Below are 14,903 nucleotides of genomic sequence, written 5' to 3'. Positions count from 1 at the left end.
AAGGCATTTGAAATTTTTGATAGAAATTTGGTCCACAGGTACCTGTTCCCACACCTCCAATTATTCACAGTTATTTGGGTGACAGGAACCCAAATTCTCTCCCAACTTTTGTGAATACACAGATCCAAAGCTCCTGGAGGGGGGAGAGGAAGGGAAAGGGAACAAACATCCACCTGCTCTTCCCAACTCTGTCACCACCCCAAAGGGAATCCCAGTGAACTCAGTTTGTCCACTATTCTAAACCTGAATTTTACAGATGTTTTTTCAAGCTGAATTTAGGCCCAGCTGTGTTTCAGGAGCCAGGGAGAATTATTTGTTTAAAATGTTTTTTAGCTTTTCTCCTGTTTTGGTTTTTTGGGGTGTTTTTTGAGGTTTGTGTTTTTGGTTTTTTGGGGGTTTGGTTTTTTTGGTGGGTGGTTTTGGGGGGTTTTTTTGAGGGTTTGATTTTTTGGGGTTGTTTTGGTTTTTTGGTGGTGGTGGATTTTGGTTTGGGATTTTTTTGGGTTTTTTGTTTGGGTGGAGGTTTTTTGTTTGTTTGCTTGGGGAGGTTTTGGTTTTTTGGGTTGGTTTTTTTGTTGTTTTTTTTTTTTGGTGGTGGTAGTTTGTGGTTTGGGGTTTTTCTGGGGTTTTCATTTGCGTTTGTTTGTTTGTTTTGGTGGTTTTTTTTGGTTTTTGGGGGTTTTTTTGGTTTTTTTGTTGGTGATGCTTTTTGGTTTGGGTTTTTGGGGGGTTTTTTGTTTGGTGTTTTTGGTTTTTTGGGGTTTTTTTATTTATTTGTTTGTTTTTGGAGGTTTTTTGGAGGGTTTTTGGGGTTGTTTTTTTTTCCCACTCCAGGAGCATTCCCAGGGCTGCCTGATCTCTGAAATCCTCAGTGCCAGGGAAGCATCAGCTCAGCAGGCAGGGCTGGGGCTCAGGGCTGTGCCCAGATGGCACAGCAGACCCTGGATCAGCTGCTGGGCTCCTCGGCTGGGAGACAAAGCCTTGAGCAAGAGGGACACAGAGAGAGAGAGAAAAGCCCTGGCAGAAACAACTCCAGAGTGCCCAGCACTGGGCTGGTCCTGCCCATGACCTTGGGAAAACACTCAGGGCTAAAGTGAGACCAGAAATGATCCAGACAGGCTCATCCCACCCTGCAGGGACAGCAGGGACACCACGGGGACAGTGACCCTCCCACGGTGACACCAGCACAGACCCTGACGAGCTCAAGCCTTCCCTTGAGCAAAAGTTCATCCCTTCCCCAGGGAGGATTCATTTCTTCACCACACTGCAGCAAATGGCCCAGAAATGGAAATAAAGCGAGCTGGGAACCCTCCTGCCACATCTCCAGGAAAGGAGAGCACGTTTCCTGCCACCTGCTCATCCCTGAGGGGTCCTGGGGGTCCCACAAAATCTTCGACTCGCTCAGTCAGGGATTCCCAGGACACGACAGGGGGATGCCCTTCAGCACAGGATGCACTGATTACAAAGATCATTGAATAACAAAAAGATTTGGGTTGAAAGGGGTTTAAAAACTATCCCACAGGCTGGGATGTGTTCCATGAGCCCAGGCTGCTCTAAGCACCCCCAAAACTGGAGACACCACTCCAGGTTTAACTTTGAATAGTTCCTTTAACTCCTGAAGCTCCTAAATCAAATTTTTTTCTCTTGGGCTGGGGGAAAAAAAGGAAGCACAACTTCCCACCAAAAGCACCAACCCTGCAGTATCAAACTGTGAGAAAGGAAAAAAAAAAAAACACTAAAAAATCCCTTTAAAGCACCTCGGGTGTCCACTCCACGAGAGGCTGCAGAGAAACTCTTCATTAGTCACGGCTGGCAAACTCGAAAGGAGGAAAAGGAAACCAAATGAGCAATGCACCACTAGAAAAGAATAAAAACAGCTTCAACAGGAGGATCAAACCCCCAGCTCGAAACCCTCCACGAAAACAAAGCCACAGAAGCAGGGAGGGCTCGAGCCAAGGTGATACAGCCCAGAAATTCCATCTGCACAAGTGCATTTTAGAGCATTCCAGCCATCCAGAGCAGCTTGGAAATGGTGGGATTCTAACCCTGGCATATGCACTGAATGCACTGAGACAACCATCATCTCCCTCGTCTTGGCAATCCCTGCCAGGAATTGCCACTCCAGGAAGGAGCAGGTGAGGGGTAGTGGCTCCATCAAGCATATGTGACAGCTCTAAAAGCTGCATTTATGCAAGCAAATGGAGCAGAGCAGCTGCACTGCATTAACACCAGGGCCTGCAAATGGGACTCGGATATTTTTGTGACTGGAAATCTGCTCAAGGAGAAAAAGTGCTCCGAGTTCTGCCTTCAGAGCAGCGTTTCCAGCTCCTGGAGCATCATCCCGTGCTAATCTGCCACGTTCCAGCAGCACAGGCTTGTCCCTGCTTTGCAGGCAGAGGAAATGAGGAGTGAGAGTCTCCCTCACCAAAAAAACCCAGCCTGGAGGGGAGAACAAGTCCAAGCACAGTAATTCCCAGCAGGATGGACCCTGCAGACAAATGAAAACACACAAACTCCATCCCTGCCCTCAGCTAAGGGATATAAAGAGAGATTTGATCATTCAGTTCAGTGTTTGGTCTTTCAGCTCAGGATTTCTCACCTGTTGCTCACAGTCCCCAACAAGAGAATCTCCACCTCCACCTCCCCAGGCTGATGGGAAATGAGTTTCTGGTTTTTGTGGCCCTCAAGACAAGGCTAAAGCTGCACTTTGCCAAAAACTGAATGGCAAAATCAACTCAAACTTACATATTTCACCATCACAAAGTGAAATTTCCCCTTCCTGAAGGCCACCTGTGGATAGAAACTTGGGCAACCCTTTCAACTCTGCAACAGCTGCAATAACCCCTGCAGGATTTTCCTCTTGATTTGATGATATTCCCAGAGACAGGAGAGCCATGGAGTAAATTCTTACATAAGATGATAATTGACTTGGTCTCCCAAGGATAAGCATGTCAAGATCCTAAAAATCATTTTTTTTTCCCCCCCTTACCAATGCAATAAAGATGTGATTGAAAATGTCGTGTTCTGGGTCCATGAGCAATATTCTCATAACTCATCATCTAAAACAAATTGTTCTTTCATTTGTACAAGTTAGAGGAGATTCCCAGTCAGACAAGCTGAAGGCAGGAGTTTAAACAGATTCTGCATGGCAGAAGGAATATTAATTTCCCTCCTCCCCTGTACAAATGTTAAATCACAGTTTCTCACCTAGGGTTAATTAATCTTGCCAAAGATTCTCCAGCCCATCAAACACACACCGGGAAGATCCTCCACGCCGGGAAAGCCCCAGCACAAACCTCAGAGCTCTGCTGTGGGATCTGCAGGGGAGGGATAATTGAATGTGCGGAACTGCACCACGAGGGTCATGCTTTGGAGGGAAAACTCAATTACTTTGGATGCCTTGGATCATGGGGATGGCTAAACCCCAAACCCTTGGATCATAGGGGATCATGGCTAAACCCTAAACCCCTGGATCATGGGGGATCATAGGGATGGCTAAACCCCAAACCCTGGGATCATGGGGGATGGCTAAACCCTAAACCCCAAACTGGATCATGGGGGATCACAGGAGATGGCTAAACTCTAAACCCTGAGATCATGGGGGAATCATGGCTAAACCCCAAACCCCGGATCATGGGGAGGGATAAACCCCAAACCCTGGGATCATGGGGGATGGCTAAAGCCTAAATCCCAAACCCTTGGATCATGGGGGATCATGGGGGATCATGGCTAAACCCTAAACCCCTGGATCATAGGGGATCATGGGGATGGCTAAACCCCAACCCCTGGGATCATGGGGGATTACAGGGGATGGCTAAACCCTAAACCTGAAACCCCTAGATCATGGGGGACCATGGCTAAACCCCAAACCCTTGGACCATGGGGCTGTGGGAGAGGACCCTCCTTTAGTGTGGGGGTCACTGGGATGTGCTGCCAGCTCCTGACAGGGTTAGAGGGGACTTGGAGGAGCCAAGGAGGTGTGGATCCCACCCTGTGCCCGACCCCGCTACTCCAGCTCCCCTTGGTGTGTCCCCAGTGGGAACTCCCACCCCTGAGCACCCCCGGCCCCGCAGGGAGCCCCGGCACTTCCCTGGAGCACAGAACAGGCTCCAGTGGAAGGATTACACCAGTCCTGTCACCAGCATTACCTGATTACAGAACCATTTACATAACCCACACCATTAGCACGGAGAGCTTTTGGCTTCTCCTGGCCCACCTCTGTTCCCATAAAACACCATTCGCTCCCATAATTGAACCTGCAGCCACAAAGCACCTCTAATGAACACAGCAATAGCTGGGGGAGCTCAGACCCTAAATCCAGGCCGACAACAGCTCCTGGACCGAGTTCAAACACATCCCCTGCTTAAATCCTTGTCTAGGGCCACTTAAAAACCCTGAAGTATTAAAGCATTAAAGGTACTTGGGAGAGAACAAGGATGGAGTTGCAGGCTGAGCTGGCTCCGAAGAGGAGGAGATGATAATTATCCAGCTGGTAAAATGGAATCACTGGGGGGAAAGAAATGAACAGCCAGGCCGGTTCCTGGTGCAAGAGCAGCTCTGTTTAATCAGGGGTAGGGCACCCGCCCGAGAGGAGCAGAATTACATCAGGGTGGTGACAGGCAATCAATGAACACTCAATTAACACTTACAATATCACCAACTTAAGCAAAACGTGTTTTTGCAAATGGTAATCTCTCCCCTTGTACTGATACAGCCCTAATTTAATTTTCTCCAGCGCGCCAGCAACAAGCATGGAGAGAAAAAAAAAAGAATGAGGAGCCATCCTCTGAAAGGGAATATCCTTCAGTTCTGCAGAGAGCTGGGTCAACGTGGGGATGGGGACAGGACAAGGCTGTGGGATTCCCACCTGTGCGGAAAACGGGAGGCAGCGCTGGCTAAACCTCCCCATCCCAATCCCTGGTGGAGGAGCTGGGTTTGGAAAAGGGGAGGCAGCACTGGCTAAACCTCCCCATCCCAATCCCTGGCAGAGCTGGGTTTGTTCCCAGCTCCCTTTCCTGCCTCTGCTCCATCCCAGCTCTGCGGCGTTCAGGTTGGTGAGGTAAGAGGTGACAGTCACCTTCCAGCCCATGCCCTCATTAACATGCCAGGCACCCACAGAACGGTGATGACGCCTCTTCATCTCCCTCCTGGGTGTGCTCAGCACCTCCGGGAGGTGCCAGGGCTGGTTTGTGGCCGCAGCATCCTCGGGGGCTGTGCAGGAGGCTCAGGGGGCTTGGGGAACCTCAGGAGGAAAGCAGAACCCTCCAGCCACCCTGAACACCTCCAAAGAGGCCCCTTCCAGCTCTAAAAGCAGTGAGAAAAGGGGATTTTTTAAAACTGGGTAAACCCTACACATGGGCTCAGCTGTCAGCAGCCCAAGGCCCTGCTGGCTTTTACATCCCCACTCTCCCCCACACCAGAGAAAAAAAATAAAAATTCATACCATAACTGAGAGATTTGAAGGGCAATAATGACCATTTTGAAAATCTTGTTTTGAGTTGTGACTGACTCATGCTGAGTTTTTTTCCCACTCCAAACCTGCAGTTGACCTAAAAGAACGCTGGCAAGATGTATCATTTCAATTTAAAGAACAGCAAATGTACCGAGCCCTGGGTAATTTGCTCCTGTGCTTAAATATAAAGCTGTACAAAAATAAAACATGGTTTTTCCCTTGTCTGGGTTTATCCAGCTCGAGCACCCAGCCACAGAACCGTGGCCTTCCTCCCAACCTTTGCCTAGCACGAGTCTCTTCCCCTTGCTTAAGTACTCCTGGACAATAATCAAATCACTCCCTTCTGTGAGGAGAAGAAGAAGATTGGGCTTCATTCTCTCTCTCTCTCTCTTTCCAGCCTGTTTTCCAGCCCTCACATCATCCCCGTGGCTCTGCCCTTATCTCCCTCCAGTTTGCCAACATCATTTTTAAGGTATAGATACCAGGGCTGCACACAATGCTCTTCCTGCTTGTATTCATTATTTCCCTGCTTAGACAGCCCGAGATAGCATTAGCACTCCTGAGGATTCGCAGCACAGCACAAGACCAGCCAGTTATTGATAAGATAATGAAATTAAGCTCCTGCTTCTCACCTTGATGTGGCGGCTCCCGGGGGTTCCTCTCGCCGGGGGTGGGTTTTACTCCCCGCTCTCGTTAGTGTGGATTAGTAAATTATCACAGGGGCAGCCCCAGCACTCAGCTCTTCACTCTGCAAACCCAGGGAAGTGGCTGAACCCCAAACCCTCACATCCATCCATTGGGAATATGGAAAACTGTCACTATAGGACATGAAATAAATGACATGCACACCATCAGGGCAAAAAGAGGGAGGTTTATTTTCTGATTTATATAGATTTTGGACAATGACCACGGATTGGACAATGAGGTTGTCACCTCTCCAAGCACACTGGTCAAACTACAAGTCCATCAGTTGCCCCTCCTCCAGAGAGGAGTGTAAACATCACTTTGTTTGCCTGAAAATCTGTGAGAAACTCCACTACAAAAATGTAAACATCAGAAGGCTGAAAAGGATCAGGGCAACAGAAAACCTCAGCTCAGAGGTGCTGCAGACGCCCCAAAATCCAATGGTGGCCATCAGGATTCCAGGCTGGAATAGGGGAATGCCCAGACACAGCCACAGCTCCCCATGGCTTTGTGCTCCTGCAGCAGAGCCCCATCCTGGGAGCCAAAAGAGCTCCAGGTCCCAATGCCAGCAGTGCCAGCACACCCCTGCTCCCACCAGGACCATACCCAGAACCAAACCCAGCACGGCAGGAGCACAGTGTTCCCACCAGAGCATCTCCCACACATCCCAGTGCCAGCAGTGCCAGGACATCCCTGCCCCTGCCAGGACCCAGGACCAAACCCAGGACCAAGCCCAGAACACCAGGACTACAGCGTTCCCACCAGAGCAGCACGGCTCTGTCACCTTGATTTTTCAGCCTTCTGATGTTTTGCATTTCTGTACTGGAGTTTTCTCACGCATTGTAACAAAAACAGAGTGATGCTTTGTAAATCGTGCATTCCTTCCTGGGGGAAGGACAAATTGATGGACTTCTAGGTTGACCAGTGGGGTCAGAGAGGTGTCAGCCTCATCCTCCAACCCCTGATCAAACTCCAAAGACTATGTAAGTCAGGATCCCAAAATAAACTTCCACCTTTTCTGCCCTCATCATTGTATGAGTCCTTTTTTTCATGTCCATCTAGTGACACAGCTCATGCCAGACCCTCCTTCCCAAGCCATCCCCACTTCCCTCACTCCCAATTTGGGAGCTGGGATTTTGGGAGCTGGGAGAGCCCCTGGCCCCACTCCCCCAGCCCCGAGGTGGATTTTGGGCATTGCTGCCAGCACGCTGCAGGCTCACAAATGCCAGATGGAAACTGCAAACTCATCCAGGATCCTCACCCAGGGGTTTGCTCCCGGCATCTTCCCCTCTTCCCTACCCCCAGCCCCACCAGCTGGGAGTTCACATGTCTGGATTTTCTCACCCACAGTCAGAGGAAAAGGAAAAAAAAATTGTCATAGAAAATGTGTGAGCACTGACATCTTAAGACAAAAAAAGATGCAGATTTCTCAACTGTTCACAGCACATTATGGAAATACATTCTCAGGGACTATTAAATATGGGATTATTGACTAGATGAGCAGCAGCTCAATGGACTGTCTTGCAAATATGTCTTTAGACAATTCTTAAAATGCAGATTAATTATCCAACAGACAAGAATACTTTTTTTTTTTTTTCCTACAGACTTTCTAATGATCTGTTGCATAAACAAACATCCAGACAGTTCTGGTTGCGCTGGTGGTGGCTGCGATGCTCTTCAATAACTAAATAGTGACTGAGGAGACTTAAATCTTATTTAACACCCAGCAGGAGCACAACAAAAGGCCCGTCAGTCCCAATCAGTGAAAGACCCATCTCACATCCCCTGAGAGACCCTTGGGAGGTGCAGCTGCCAAAAGACCCCGATTCCCAAACTCCAAACTTCTGATACTCCACGGAGCATTAAATTCTTTCCATGTTTGTGTCATTAAAACAACTGCATCAGTGTCCATCATTTAACCCCCTGACCCCTCTGGAAATGAGCAAGGCATGTTGGATTAAAGAGAGATTTTTCAGGAAAATCCTTGAAAATTTTCAGGAATCTCCCTGCTGCCCATCCATGCTGGAATTGCATTTGAGGTTGGGGGAGCCATTGCACTGAGCTCTGTCCTCACCTCTGCAGATCCCTTCCAACCTGTCAAGCCAGGATTTAAAAATCCCCATTTGATTTTCAGTTTATCACGGATGTAATACAGAGCTCAGCAGTCATTTCCTCACTGACGGTAATTAACTCGTTATTTGTCAGCTGTAATTAACTCGTTATTTCCTTCCAGCTCCCAACCCCTCCATTGCTCGGAGCCTTTTGTGAGCGGTGGTTCAGACGCTGTTGGGTATCAAACCCACTGCAAAGCGAGTGTGAAACATTATTATTCCAGCTTCACACCCACTTTCCCTCGGTGTGAACAATAATGCAAAGTGCGAGACAGTGATGAATGGGACCTGGGGAGGACCAGCTGCTTGGTGAGCATCAGCACAGGCTCTGCCCTGGACGTTTCTCAGGCTGGGGAGAGATGTGATAACCAGGGCTGCACACCCAGCCCTCACCTGTTACCCCACGCCTTTAGAGGGGCAATACGTTGTGACGTGGTGTGGACCCTCCCAGAGGACAGCAGGCACAGCAGGTCAGACATGGAAGGCTCTTTATTATCTGACTCCAATTCTACTCATATACATTTTGTACAGAGGGCCAAGATTGGCCCAAGGAGGTCACAACCTCCTGACTCCATTGGTCACTGTGACCATCAGTCAAGTTCTCTCTCAGAGAACAAGAATGCAAAACACACTGATAAATTCTAAGAACACACATTGTTTATATGCAGCAGCCTGAGAATCAGGCTGCTGAGACTCAAAGACTTGAAACCAAGAAATGCAGGGACGACACTCACCAGCAGCCAGGAGGTGCAGCAGGGAACGGGAAATCAGCAGAGAGCAAACAAGAAAACAGCGAGGGCAAACAACCAGCGTGGCTAGAGGGATGCTCTTTAATTAACTTCTTTTTTGGGGTGGGAATAAAAGCGGTTTTGGTGCATTGTAAGAGTTGGCAGATGAGCAGTGAGCTGGGTTTGCAGCCGCTTCACCCAAACCAATTTGGATTTGGGGCAGCTCTCCCAGACATGGCAGCAATTTGCTGCTCCATCCCAGCCTCAAAGGGAAACCTGCCCGGGGTGAGCCCCAGCACAGCCTCCAGCAGCAGTGACAAGGAGCCCTGCAGTCCCTGTGCCTCTGAGCAGGGACACTGAGCCTCAAACAAACCTCCAAACATCAAAACGCCGCGCGTTCCTTCAAAAAAAACCACATCAGCTCCTGTCACCGAACTGCAAACTCTGTGGTTTGCAGCAGCCACTTTACACAGAGGTCAGGGCTGAACAAGGGGTTTGCAGGAATCCATCCCCTCCTGGGGGGGCACAGATGTTCTCCGTTAGCAGACTTGGCTGGAGGAAGGTGGGGAGAGGCTGCAGGGGCAAGGAAAGCTGATTTTCTGCTGAGGCAGCTGAGTTTCGTGTCCTGAACCAGCAGTTTGATGTCATGAACCAACAGTTTGATGTCACAGACCTCACAGCCTGATGTCCTGGCAGCAAGGAGGGATCTGGTGTCACACAGCTCAAGGACAGCTGTTCCCCACTTGTTGTTCTCCTCCTCCCCAACACACCCAACAGTCCCCAAGAAGGTGACAAAACTGCTTTTTTTTAAAAAAATAGGAAACTCTTTAAGGAGCTGAGCACACGGCTGAGTGGGTGGGAAATTAGTGTCATTATTATGGGTTTTGTGCTCGCAGGGTCGGAGACCTCGGGTGACTTGTTTGTGCCCCGCACGGATTTTTTTGCAGACTCATTATAAACCCTGGCAAAGAGGGGTTTGTAAGGTCACAGGAGAATTTCCATTAAGTGGAGCCTGGCTGGGGATTGCCAGCATGATCTATGTCTCCCATTTGTGCATATGCAGGGAGGCCAAGAGGAAGCTCCTTTGCTTTATTTCCACATCATTGTGCTGATGCTGAGCTCACCAAATAAACAAACTGAAAAGCCAGTGGGGAAGCAGAGGGGGGAGGAATAGAAAAAAAAAAAAAAAAAAAAAAAAAAAAAAAAAAAAAAAACAATGACAACAAAAAAAGAATTACAAAATGCTGTGCCTGGCTGTCTCCCTCATGAAGGATGCAAATAAATTCTGCAGCCTTTGAAGGCAGGAGGTCTCAGCAGAGATGGAAATCCCCCAGTGCTGGATGGCTCAGCCTCAGGTGAGGCTCTCTGGGGGTGGTTTGTCACAGAGCTGCTCACGGGCAGTGGGCACCAGGAATAAATGTTGTTCTGGGGATCAGAGCTGGCTCAGGGAGGTGAAATCCAGCAGCACCAGAACCCTCTGGGCTCTCCAATCCCCCTCCCAGCCCCGAGACAACATGGACTCTGCAAAGGCTGAGCTTCAAACATGGAATATCCCCAAGGCTTTGGGATGGAGGCACCACAGACCTGGGGGAAAATCATCCCTGGAGATGGACAGCTTATCTCAGCTCCTTCATCCCTAACCCTTGGAAAATCCATGGGATGGCCCCACCAGGAGGTCAGTGCTCAGCAAAGTTCCCCTTGAGGGATTCCAAGGCAGCGAATCCAGCGGGATGCCGGCACAGCCCAGACACCCAGAGCCCCTGCTCCAGCAGCAGCAGCAGCAAATCCCTGAGCTGAGAGGTTTTGGGAAGAGCAGCTGTCACTGCTGAACCCCACGGGGATGGAGAAAACCCTGACTGCCCCAGCAGAGCATCCCCTGGGGCTCCCCAGCACCTGCAGCTCGTCCACACAGCCCCGGAACCCCCTCAGCTGCACACAAACCCCACCAGCTCTTCATGTTCTCCTGCTAGAATCCCACAGAATCACCCAGGGTTGTTATTAGGGAAGGATTAATTCAGATTTTCCCTGTTTTTTCACGTGCTCAAACCCGAGTTACACCAACTGCTGCCGCGCGCTCCAACCCAGCAGCTTTCCCTCTTTAATTCCTGCAAAAGCAACCCCTTCCTGTTAGCATGCTCACTCTCCCTAACCCAGCTCTGATCCATTTCCACCTCCAAACCATTAAAGATAATAAATAATCCCGGTCTCAGTGTGAGGAACCCTCACATAATCACATATCCACGCTCCCATCAGCACTCGGCCATTCCACTTCTATTTTCTGCAGCTTAACTAGGAAAGCCAGCAGTGAACTCTGCCCCTTATCCCACAGCTATTTATTGCCCACATTCTGCTATTTATTTCCTAAAATAGTCTCTTTTGGGGTGGATTTAATGAAATATCCAAATAAATTAGGCCCGCTGGAAGAGGTTGAACTCTTATTTCCTCCAGCCTTTAGGAAGGAAGGCTTCCCTACTGGGCAACCATCCTCTGCAGATAAACTGTGGTGATTTGACCCCCAGGGATAGACCAGCCAAGTATTTGAGGGATAATTGGGCCCTCCCAGCAGACACAGAAATAAAAAAAAATAAACCTCACTTGCCTGATATCCCAGCTCTTCCTCAGGTTTGGTTTCTGTACGGGTAGAAAAATTCCTGCTGCATCCATCAGCTCCCTCTGCCCGCTGGGGCTCCTGCCTTGGGAATGGCCAGGGAGGAGGAGGAGGAGCAGGAGGAGGAAGAGGCCTCCTCCCCTTTATGTTTACACCTGCTGTTATTTGACACCCAATCTACTGATTTGGAGCATCTTGGATCCATTTTTCCCTCTTTGGACAATGCAGTCAGTGCTGATTCCCCTCCCCTGGGCACTGCCCTGCCCTGTGACCAGCACGGAAACGATCCTGGTTTATCCCCTGCAAGGTGTCCCTGTCCATGGACTGAGCTGAGCTTTGAGTTCCCTCCCAACCCAAACCACTCTGGGCTCCTCCAATCTGCCCCTCACTGCATTTCCCTCCTCCTTCACCACAGCCAAGCCCCACATTCCATCAGGAAACTGAATCTTGCAGAGGCACCAGGACAAACACAAAAATCCCACCACAACCTGTCCTGGCAAACTCCATCCCATAAATGAAGTTATGATGGGGATCCTTAACACTCCTCCATTACCTCCTCACAGGTTTTACACCGTTTTATCTCTCCAAGTTCCTCATTTTTCCCATCAGGGACCCCAGGACAGCGTTAGTGGCTGCCCTGAGGTGACAAAGTGGAGTTTGTGTCCTCCTGGGCACAGAAATCCCACAATCTCCTTTCTTTCCCAATCTCCTTTCTCTCAATCTCCCACATTTATTTTTTTTTTCCTCGTGGAGCTGCTGATACCCCACTGATTCCTCCCTCAGGTGTCAGCAACACCCTCCAAGCTGTTCTCCTCCTGCTCAGCCACAATTTCGCTGTTCCTCCTGTTCACACACGGCAAGAGGTGCCTTGTTTTAACAGATTCCTCTCCTTTCATGTGCTGCCTCTAGAAACCTCCTGCCCCAGAACAAAAAGCATTTCTGAGGAGGCTTGCAAAACTTCTGTCTTGCCTTCTGCCTGCCCAGGAACATGAAAAATAAATAAAATCTGACCCCAACGAGCGCTGCCCATGGAGATCTCTCCCCAAAGTCACCGAAAATCAATACCCACAGCTCAGGAACATCAGCAAGCCTTTAAAAAGGGCAAAACACCGACTGTCTGAACATGCTGAGCACTGAGAGAAGCCAGAATAAAGCCGAAATTAAAAAAAAAAAAAAAAAAAGCCCTCAAAAAAAATTAAGTTTCTTGGTGGAGAGGATTCTCCTCTGCCTGTCTGGCCCAGCCATGGCTGACCCTAAGGATGTACCTGCTCCTTCACCTCTTGAGTCAGTCCCTGCTCCTCCTTCCTCCAATCTCTCTTTTCCTTCTTTTCAATCCCTGCTTTTCCTCCTTCCTCTGCTGACCCCACAGCCTTGTCCTTCCACCCATCACCCAGTGAGAACAGAACCCCCAGTGAGATCCCCCAGCTTCTCCTCCAGCCCAGCCTTTCCTCACATGGAAAACCCAGCAGGTTTTCCTGCAGGACTCTGGTCCCACATCCCAGCCAGGCAATTCCCCACCAGAATTCCAGCCAGGGTTTAGCTGAGGATCCTCCCCAGCTCCTGGGTGAGTTTAAATTTCACTCTCTGCTTTTCCATCAGGCAGAGACACCGATATGAGCGCACACACACCACACACACACACACACAGAGAGGAGAGGAGATGAGATTTCCTGGCACACACTGAAGCTCTCAGGACAGTCTGGAGGCAGCACAGCCCCTGCCTTCCCTCTCTGCTCCTCTGATGAGCTCTCAGGAGCCCCCAGACCCCTCAAACCCTGCCCCACTCACCCCCAGATTGCTGAGAGCTCCTTGGCACCGAGGCGCCCACCCCTCTGCCAGCCCTTGGCTGATTTTCCTTGCACAGCTTGCAAAAAGAAACCTCCAGCAAGAAACTTGCAGCAGCAGCAGCAGCATCTCAGTGCCTCTGGAAGCTGCAGGCAGCTGCTCCAAATCAGCCACTCGGAATCGATATTGTCAAGGAGATGTTCACGTCTTTATCACGAGATTTTTGGGATGAAGCTTTTAATTTTGGGGTTTGCCTTGCTCAGGCAGCCTGTTCCCATCATACAAGAGCCAGATCACAATGGATCTGAGAGAAATGGCCATTTAAAGGGTTTTTTTATATATATAAAAAAGAGCTTCCCTGTGCTGCTGCTCTCTGCTCAGCACAGCCTGGCAGCAGCTCCCTCTGCCCCAAAATTCCGGGTGTCTCGTCCCAGGGTGTCAATAATCCCTGTCACCTGTGAACCACCCAGAGCCACCCGGCAACTTTCCCAACTTCTGCCTCTGCCCGCCGGGCCCAGCCCTGAAATGGGACCCGGGGGGGGGAAGGTCCTGCCTCTCCCCATCGCGGATGGTCCCCGGGCTCAGACACACCAACAGCCAGAGACACTTTACACACGGTGGGAGCCTCACTGCGGGTCCTCCTGCCCCTTGTGAGTGGAACAGGAGCGGAGCAAAGCCCGGCACAGCCTCATCCCCCCTTCTCCTACCTGTGAGCGCTCCCGGCTGAGCCCCCCGGCTCTGCCAGCGCCTCGGCAGAGCCAGAGACTCCTGGGGGATGCTCCAGGCTCTCCCCAAAGCCACAGATCCCGGGGAGGCGGGGAGGGCTCTGCCCGCAGCGCTCACATCCAGCCAGGGATCACATCACATCCCGCACAGGGATCACATCCCGCACAGGGATCACAGGGATCACAGGGATCACATCCAGCCAGGGATCACATCCCGCACAGGGATCACAGGGATCACAGGGATCACAGGGATCATCCCGCACAGGGATCACATCCCGCACAGGGATCACATCCCGCACAGGGATCACAGGGATCACAGGGATCACAGGGATCACAGGGATCACATCCCGCACAGGGATCACAGGGATCACAGGGATCACAGGGATCACATCCCGCACAGGGATCACAGGGATCACAGGGATCACATCCAGCCCAGGGATGACATCCCGGGATGTGGCTGCCGAGCCCGGGGGAAGGCTGCCTTTGCCTGGCCGAGACAAAGGGTTGTCTCCTCCTTGGGGGGATCTCCCGCGGTCTGGGCGCTGCTGGAGCCCCTCAGCGCGGCCGGGGTGCGGCGGCAGAGCGCGCTGAGCGGTGTCTCAGCATCCCCCGCTCCAGTGCGGGTCCCCGGAGAGGATCCCCCGGCCAGGGCTCCTCCCCACCGAGGCCACAGAGCCGACCCCACGGGGGGCCGTTAACCCCCCCGGGGCCGCAGTGCCATGGAGGGAGAGGATCCAGCCCCCGGGGAGCCCGGGCAGCGCTCGGTGCATCCCCCCGCCCGCAGAGCCCCGGCCGAGCCGCAGCCCAGCG

At 50.9% G+C, this 14,903-nt stretch overlaps 1 protein-coding gene across 2 annotated transcripts in view; it reads right to left on the bottom strand.

The window, feature by feature from the left end:
• GRIK4 (glutamate ionotropic receptor kainate type subunit 4) overlaps nt 1-14,903 on the bottom strand; it is a 209,504-nt gene that overhangs the window by 193,683 nt on the left and 918 nt on the right. The window lies entirely within an intron of this gene.

This window comes from Zosterops lateralis (assembly GCF_965231275.1).
Source record: "Zosterops lateralis genome assembly, chromosome: 25".
NCBI classification, from domain to species: domain Eukaryota; kingdom Metazoa; phylum Chordata; class Aves; order Passeriformes; family Zosteropidae; genus Zosterops; species Zosterops lateralis.
The sequence above is the reverse complement of the archived record's forward strand: the minus strand, read 5'-3'. Positions and strand labels throughout refer to the sequence as shown.